Below are 7,894 nucleotides of genomic sequence, written 5' to 3' on the forward strand. Positions count from 1 at the left end.
TCCCCCGGAAGATTTGGCGGTGAAAACAGAAGGGTTTTTCATCAAAGGAAAGGAAATCACGCCTCCCCAAGTTGACCTGCGGGAAAAACCTTTTTTGAAAAAATCCCTAACCCGCGCGGTCAGAATTTCACCAAAAATCTGACGTTCTCCAATTTCCTCAAAAATGGTGCCAAAATTTTGCCAAGACTCCCCCGGAAGATTTGGCGGTGAAAACAGAAGGGTTTTTCATCAAAGGAAAGGAAATCAGGCCTCCCCAAGTTGACCTGCGGGAAAAAGTTTTTTTTTGAAAAAATCCCTAACCCGCGCGGTCAGAATTTCACCCAAAATCTGACGTTCTCCAATTTCCTCAAAAATGGTGCCAAAATTTTGCCAAGACTCCCCCGGAAGATTTGGCGGCGAAAACAGAAGGGTTTTTCATCAAAGGAAAGGAAATCAGGCCTCCCCAAGTTGACCTGCGGGAAAAAGTTTTTTTGAAAAAATCCCTAACCCGCGCGGTCAGAATTTCACCAAAAATCTAACGTTCTCCAATTTCCTCAAAAATGGTGTCAAGATTTTGCCAAGACTCCCCCGGAAGATTTGGCGGTGAAAACAGAAGGGTTTTTCATCAAAGGAAAGGAAATCAGGCTTCCCCAAGTTGACCTGCGGGAAAAACTTTTTTTTGAAAAAATCCCTAACCCGCGCGGTCAGAATTTCACCAAAAATCTGACGTTCTCCAATTTCCTCAAAAATGGTGCCAAAAGTTTGCCAAGACTCCCCCGGAAGATTTGGCGGTGAAAACAGAAGGCTTTTTCATCAAAGGAAAGGAAATCAGGCCTCCCCAAGTTGACCTGCAGGAAAAACTTTTTTTGAAAAAATCCCTAACCCGCGCGGTCAGAATTTCACCAAAAATCTGACGTTCTCCAATTTCCTCAAAAATGGTGCCAAAATATTGCCAAGACTCCCCCGGAAGATTTGGCGGTGAAAACAGAAGGGTTTTTCATCAAAGGAAAGGAAATCAGGCCTCCCCAAGTTGACCTGCGGGAAAAAGTTTTTTTTGAAAAAATCCCTAACCCGCGCGGTCAGAATTTCACCAAAAATCTGACGTTCTCCAATTTCCTCAAAAATGGTGCCAAAATTTTGCCAAGACTCCCCCGGAAGATTTGGTGGTGAAAACAAGGGTTTTTCATCAAAGGAAAGGAAATCAGGCCTCCCCAAGTTGACCTGCGGGAAAAACTTTTTTTGAAAAAATCCCTAACCCGCGCGGTCAGAATTTCACCAAAAATCTGACGTTCTCCAATTTCCTCAAAAATGGTGCCAAAAGTTTGCCAAGACTCCCCCGGAAGATTTGGCGGTGAAAACAGAAGGGTTTTCATCAAAGGAAAGGAAATCAGGCCTCCCCAAGTTGACCTGCGGGAAAAACTTTTTTTGAAAAAATCCCTAACCCGCGCGGTCAGAATTTCACCAAAAATCTGACGTTCTCCAATTTCTTCAAAAATGGTGCCAAAATTTTGCCAAGACTCCCCCGGAAGATTTGGTGGCGAAAACAGAAGGGTTTTTCATCAAAGGAAAGGAAATCAGGCCTCCCCAAGTTGACCTGCGGGAAAAACTTTTTTTGAAAAAATCCCTAACCCGCGCGGTCAGAATTTCACCAAAAATCTGACCTTCTCCAATTTCCTCAAAAATGGTGCCAAAATTTTGCCAAGACTCCCCCGGAAGATTTGGCGGCGAAAACAGAAGGGTTTTTCATCAAAGGAAAGGAAATCAGGCCTCCCCAAGTTGACCTGCGGGAAAAACTTTTTTTGAAAAAATCCCTAACCCGCGCGGTCAGAATTTCACCCAAAATCTGACGTTCTCCAATTTCCTCAAAAATGGTGCCAAAATTTTGCCAAGACTCCCCCGGAAGATTTGGCGGTGAAAACAGAAGGGTTTTTCATCAAAGGAAAGGAAATCAGGCCTCCCCAAGTTGACCTGCGGGAAAAACTTTTTTTGAAAAAATCCCTAACCCGCGCGGTCAGAATTTCACCAAAAATCTGACGTTCTCCAATTTCCTCAAAAATGGTGCCAAAATTTTGCCAAGACTCCCCCGGAAGATTTGGCGGTGAAAACAGAAGGGTTTTTCATCAAAGGAAAGGAAATCAGGCCTCCCCAAGTTGACCTGCGGGAAAAACTTTTTTTGAAAAAATCCCTAACGCGCGCGGTCAGAATTTCACCAAAAATCTGACGTTCTCCAATTTCCTCAAAAATGGTGCCAAAATTTTGCCAAGACTCCCCCGGAAGATTTGGCGGCGAAAACAGAAGGGTTTTTCATCAAAGGAAAGGAAATCAGGCCTCCCCAAGTTGACCTGCGGGAAAAAGTTTTTTTGAAAAAATCCCTAACCCGCGCGGTCAGAATTTCACCAAAAATCTAACGTTCTCCAATTTCCTCAAAAATGGTGTCAAAATTTTGCCAAGACACCACCGGAAGATTTGGCGGTGAAAACAGAAGGGTTTTTCATCAAAGGAAAGGAAATCAGGCTTCCCCAAGTTGACCTGCCGGAAAAACCTTTTTTGAAAAAATCCCTAACCCGCGCGGTCAGAATTTCACCAAAAATCTGACGTTCTCCAATTTCCTCAAAAATGGTGCCAAAATTTTGCCAAGACTCCCCCGGAAGATTTGGCGGTGAAAACAGAAGGGTTTTTCATCAAAGGAAAGGAAATCAGGCCTCCCCAAGTTGACCTGCGGGAAAAAGTTTTCTTTGAAAAAATCCCTAACCCGCGCGGTCAGAATTTCACCAAAAATCTAACGTTCTCCAATTTCCTCAAAAATGGTGTCAAGATTTTGCCAAGACTCCCCCGGAAGATTTGGCGGTGAAAACAGAAGGGTTTTTCATCAAAGGAAAGGAAATCAGGCCTCCCCAAGTTGACCTGCGGGAAAAACTTTTTTTTGAAAAAATCCCTAACCCGCGCGGTCAGAATTTCACCAAAAATCTGACGTTCTCCAATTTCCTCAAAAATGGTGCCAAAAGTTTGCCAAGACTCCCCCGGAAGATTTGGCGGTGAAAACAGAAGGGTTTTCATCAAAGGAAAGGAAATCAGGCCTCCCCAAGTTGACCTGCGGGAAAAACTTTTTTTGAAAAAATCCCTAACCCGCGCGGTCAGAATTTCACCCAAAATCTGACGTTCTCCAATTTCCTCAAAAATGGTGCCAAAATTTTGCCAACACTCCCCCGGAAGATTTGGCGGCGAAAACAGAAGGGTTTTTCATCAAAGGAAAGGAAATCAGGCCTCCCCAAGTTGACCTGCGGGAAAAAGTTTTTTTGAAAAAATCCCTAACCCGCGCGGTCAGAATTTCACCAAAAATCTAACGTTCTCCAATTTCCTCAAAAATGGTGTCAAGATTTTGCCAAGACTCCCCCGGAAGATTTGGCGGTGAAAACAGAAGGGTTTTTCATCAAAGGAAAGGAAATCAGGCCTCCCCAAGTTGACCTGCGGGAAAAACTTTTTTTGAAAAAATCCCTAACCCGCGCGGTCAGAATTTCACCAAAAATCTGACGTTCTCCAATTTCCTCAAAAATGGTGCCAAAAGTTTGCCAAGACTCCCCCGGAAGATTTGGCGGTGAAAACAGAAGGGTTTTCATCAAAGGAAAGGAAATCAGGCCTCCCCAAGTTGACCTGCGGGAAAAACTTTTTTTGAAAAAATCCCTAACCCGCGCGGTCAGAATTTCACCAAAAATCTAACGTTCTCCAATTTCCTCAAAAATGGTGTCAAGATTTTGCCAAGACTCCCCCGGAAGATTTGGCGGTGAAAACAGAAGGGTTTTTCATCAAAGGAAAGGAAATCAGGCTTCCCCAAGTTGACCTGCGGGAAAAACTTTTTTTGAAAAAATCCCTAACCCGCGCGGTCAGAATTTCACCAAAAATCTGACGTTCTCCAATTTCCTCAAAAATGGTGCCAAAAGTTTGCCAAGACTCCCCCGGAAGATTTGGCGGTGAAAACAGAAGGCTTTTTCATCAAAGGAAAGGAAATCAGGCCTCCCCAAGTTGACCTGCAGGAAAAACTTTTTTTGAAAAAATCCCTAACCCGCGCGGTCAGAATTTCACCAAAAATCTGACGTTCTCCAATTTCCTCAAAAATGGTGCCAAAATATTGCCAAGACTCCCCCGGAAGATTTGGCGGTGAAAACAGAAGGGTTTTTCATCAAAGGAAAGGAAATCAGGCCTCCCCAAGTTGACCTGCGGGAAAAAGTTTTTTTTTGAAAAAATCCCTAACCCGCGCGGTCAGAATTTCACCAAAAATCTGACGTTCTCCAATTTCCTCAAAAATGGTGCCAAAATTTTGCCAAGACTCCCCCGGAAGATTTGGTGGTGAAAACAAGGGTTTTTCATCAAAAGAAAGGAAATCAGGCCTCCCCAAGTTGACCTGCGGGAAAAACTTTTTTTGAAAAAATCCCTAACCCGCGCGGTCAGAATTTCACCAAAAATCTGACGTTCTCCAATTTCCTCAAAAATGGTGCCAAAAGTTTGCCAAGACTCCCCCGGAAGATTTGGCGGTGAAAACAGAAGGGTTTTCATCAAAGGAAAGGAAATCAGGCCTCCCCAAGTTGACCTGCGGGAAAAACTTTTTTTGAAAAAATCCCTAACCCGCGCGGTCAGAATTTCACCAAAAATCTGACGTTCTCCAATTTCTTCAAAAATGGTGCCAAAATTTTGCCAAGACTCCCCCGGAAGATTTGGTGGCGAAAACAGAAGGGTTTTTCATCAAAGGAAAGGAAATCAGGCCTCCCCAAGTTGACCTGCGGGAAAAACTTTTTTTGAAAAAATCCCTAACGCGCGCGGTCAGAATTTCACCAAAAATCTGACCTTCTCCAATTTCCTCAAAAATGGTGCCAAAATTTTGCCAAGACTCCCCCGGAAGATTTGGCGGCGAAAACAGAAGGGTTTTTCATCAAAGGAAAGGAAATCAGGCCTCCCCAAGTTGACCTGCGGGAAAAACTTTTTTTGAAAAAATCCCTAACCCGCGCGGTCAGAATTTCACCCAAAATCTGACGTTCTCCAATTTCCTCAAAAATGGTGCCAAAATTTTGCCAAGACTCCCCCGGAAGATTTGGCGGTGAAAACAGAAGGGTTTTTCATCAAAGGAAAGGAAATCAGGCCTCCCCAAGTTGACCTGCGGGAAAAACTTTTTTTGAAAAAATCCCTAACCCGCGCGGTCAGAATTTCACCAAAAATCTGACGTTCTCCAATTTCCTCAAAAATGGTGCCAAAATTTTGCCAAGACTCCCCCGGAAGATTTGGCGGTGAAAACAGAAGGGTTTTTCATCAAAGGAAAGGAAATCAGGCCTCCCCAAGTTGACCTGCGGGAAAAACTTTTTTTGAAAAAATCCCTAACCCGCGCGGTCAGAATTTCACCAAAAATCTGACGTTCTCCAATTTCCTCAAAAATGGTGCCAAAATTTTGCCAAGACTCCCCCGGAAGATTTGGCGGCGAAAACAGAAGGGTTTTTCATCAAAGGAAAGGAAATCAGGCCTCCCCAAGTTGACCTGCGGGAAAAAGTTTTTTTGAAAAAATCCCTAACCCGCGCGGTCAGAATTTCACCAAAAATCTAACGTTCTCCAATTTCCTCAAAAATGGTGTCAAAATTTTGCCAAGACACCACCGGAAGATTTGGCGGTGAAAACAGAAGGGTTTTTCATCAAAGGAAAGGAAATCAGGCTTCCCCAAGTTGACCTGCGGGAAAAACCTTTTTTGAAAAAATCCCTAACCCGCGCGGTCAGAATTTCACCAAAAATCTGACGTTCTCCAATTTCCTCAAAAATGGTGCCAAAATTTTGCCAAGACTCCCCCGGAAGATTTGGCGGTGAAAACAGAAGGGTTTTTCATCAAAGGAAAGGAAATCAGGCCTCCCCAAGTTGACCTGCGGGAAAAAGTTTTCTTTGAAAAAATCCCTAACCCGCGCGGTCAGAATTTCACCAAAAATCTAACGTTCTCCAATTTCCTCAAAAATGGTGTCAAGATTTTGCCAAGACTCCCCCGGAAGATTTGGCGGTGAAAACAGAAGGGTTTTTCATCAAAGGAAAGGAAATCAGGCCTCCCCAAGTTGACCTGCGGGAAAAACTTTTTTTTGAAAAAATCCCTAACCCGCGCGGTCAGAATTTCACCAAAAATCTGACGTTCTCCAATTTCCTCAAAAATGGTGCCAAAAGTTTGCCAAGACTCCCCCGGAAGATTTGGCGGTGAAAACAGAAGGGTTTTCATCAAAGGAAAGGAAATCAGGCCTCCCCAAGTTGACCTGCGGGAAAAACTTTTTTTGAAAAAATCCCTAACCCGCGCGGTCAGAATTTCACCCAAAATCTGACGTTCTCCAATTTCCTCAAAAATGGTGCCAAAATTTTGCCAACACTCCCCCGGAAGATTTGGCGGCGAAAACAGAAGGGTTTTTCATCAAAGGAAAGGAAATCAGGCTTCCCCAAGTTGACCTGCAGGAAAAACTTTTTTTGAAAAAATCCCTAACCCGCGCGGTCAGAATTTCACCAAAAATCTAACGTTCTCCATTTTCCTCAAAAATGGTGTCAAAATTTTGCCAAGACTCCCCCGGAAGATTTGGCGGTGAAAACAGAAGGGTTTTTCATCAAAGGAAAGGAAATCAGGCCTCCCCAAGTTGACCTGCGGGAAAAAGTTTTTTTTGAAAAAATCCCTAACCCGCGCGGTCAGAATTTCACCCAAAATCTGACGTTCTCCAATTTCCTCAAAAATGGTGCCAAAATTTTGCCAAGACTCCCCCGGAAGATTTGGCGGCGAAAACAGAAGGGTTTTTCATCAAAGGAAAGGAAATCAGGCCTCCCCAAGTTGACCTGCGGGAAAAAGTTTTTTTGAAAAAATCCCTAACCCGCGCGGTCAGAATTTCACCAAAAATCTAACGTTCTCCAATTTCCTCAAAAATGGTGTCAAGATTTTGCCAAGACTCCCCCGGAAGATTTGGCGGTGAAAACAGAAGGGTTTTTCATCAAAGGAAAGGAAATCAGGCTTCCCCAAGTTGACCTGCGGGAAAAACTTTTTTTGAAAAAATCCCTAACCCGCGCGGTCAGAATTTCACCAAAAATCTGACGTTCTCCAATTTCCTCAAAAATGGTGCCAAAAGTTTGCCAAGACTCCCCCGGAAGATTTGGCGGTGAAAACAGAAGGCTTTTTCATCAAAGGAAAGGAAATCAGGCCTCCCCAAGTTGACCTGCAGGAAAAACTTTTTTTGAAAAAATCCCTAACCCGCGCGGTCAGAATTTCACCAAAAATCTGACGTTCTCCAATTTCCTCAAAAATGGTGCCAAAATATTGCCAAGACTCCCCCGGAAGATTTGGCGGTGAAAACAGAAGGGTTTTTCATCAAAGGAAAGGAAATCAGGCCTCCCCAAGTTGACCTGCGGGAAAAAGTTTTTTTTTTAAAAAATCCCTAACCCGCGCGGTCAGAATTTCACCAAAAATCTGACGTTCTCCAATTTCCTCAAAAATGGTGCCAAAATTTTGCCAAGACTCCCCCGGAAGATTTGGTGGTGAAAACAAGGGTTTTTCATCAAAGGAAAGGAAATCAGGCCTCCCCAAGTTGACCTGCGGGAAAAACTTTTTTTGAAAAAATCCCTAACCCGCGCGGTCAGAATTTCACCAAAAATCTGACGTTCTCCAATTTCCTCAAAAATGGTGCCAAAATTTTGCCAAGACTCCCCCGGAAGATTTGGCGGTGAAAACAGAAGGGTTTTTCATCAAAGGAAAGGAAATCAGGCCTCCCCAAGTTGACCTGCGGGAAAAACTTTTTTTGAAAAAATCCCTAACGCGCGCGGTCAGAATTTCACCAAAAATCTGACGTTCTCCAATTTCCTCAAAAATGGTGCCAAAATTTTGCCAAGACTCCCCCGGAAGATTTGGCGGCGAAAACAGAAGGGTTTT

This window comes from Lacerta agilis, chromosome 6 (assembly GCF_009819535.1).
Source record: "Lacerta agilis isolate rLacAgi1 chromosome 6, rLacAgi1.pri, whole genome shotgun sequence".
NCBI classification, from domain to species: domain Eukaryota; kingdom Metazoa; phylum Chordata; class Lepidosauria; order Squamata; family Lacertidae; genus Lacerta; species Lacerta agilis.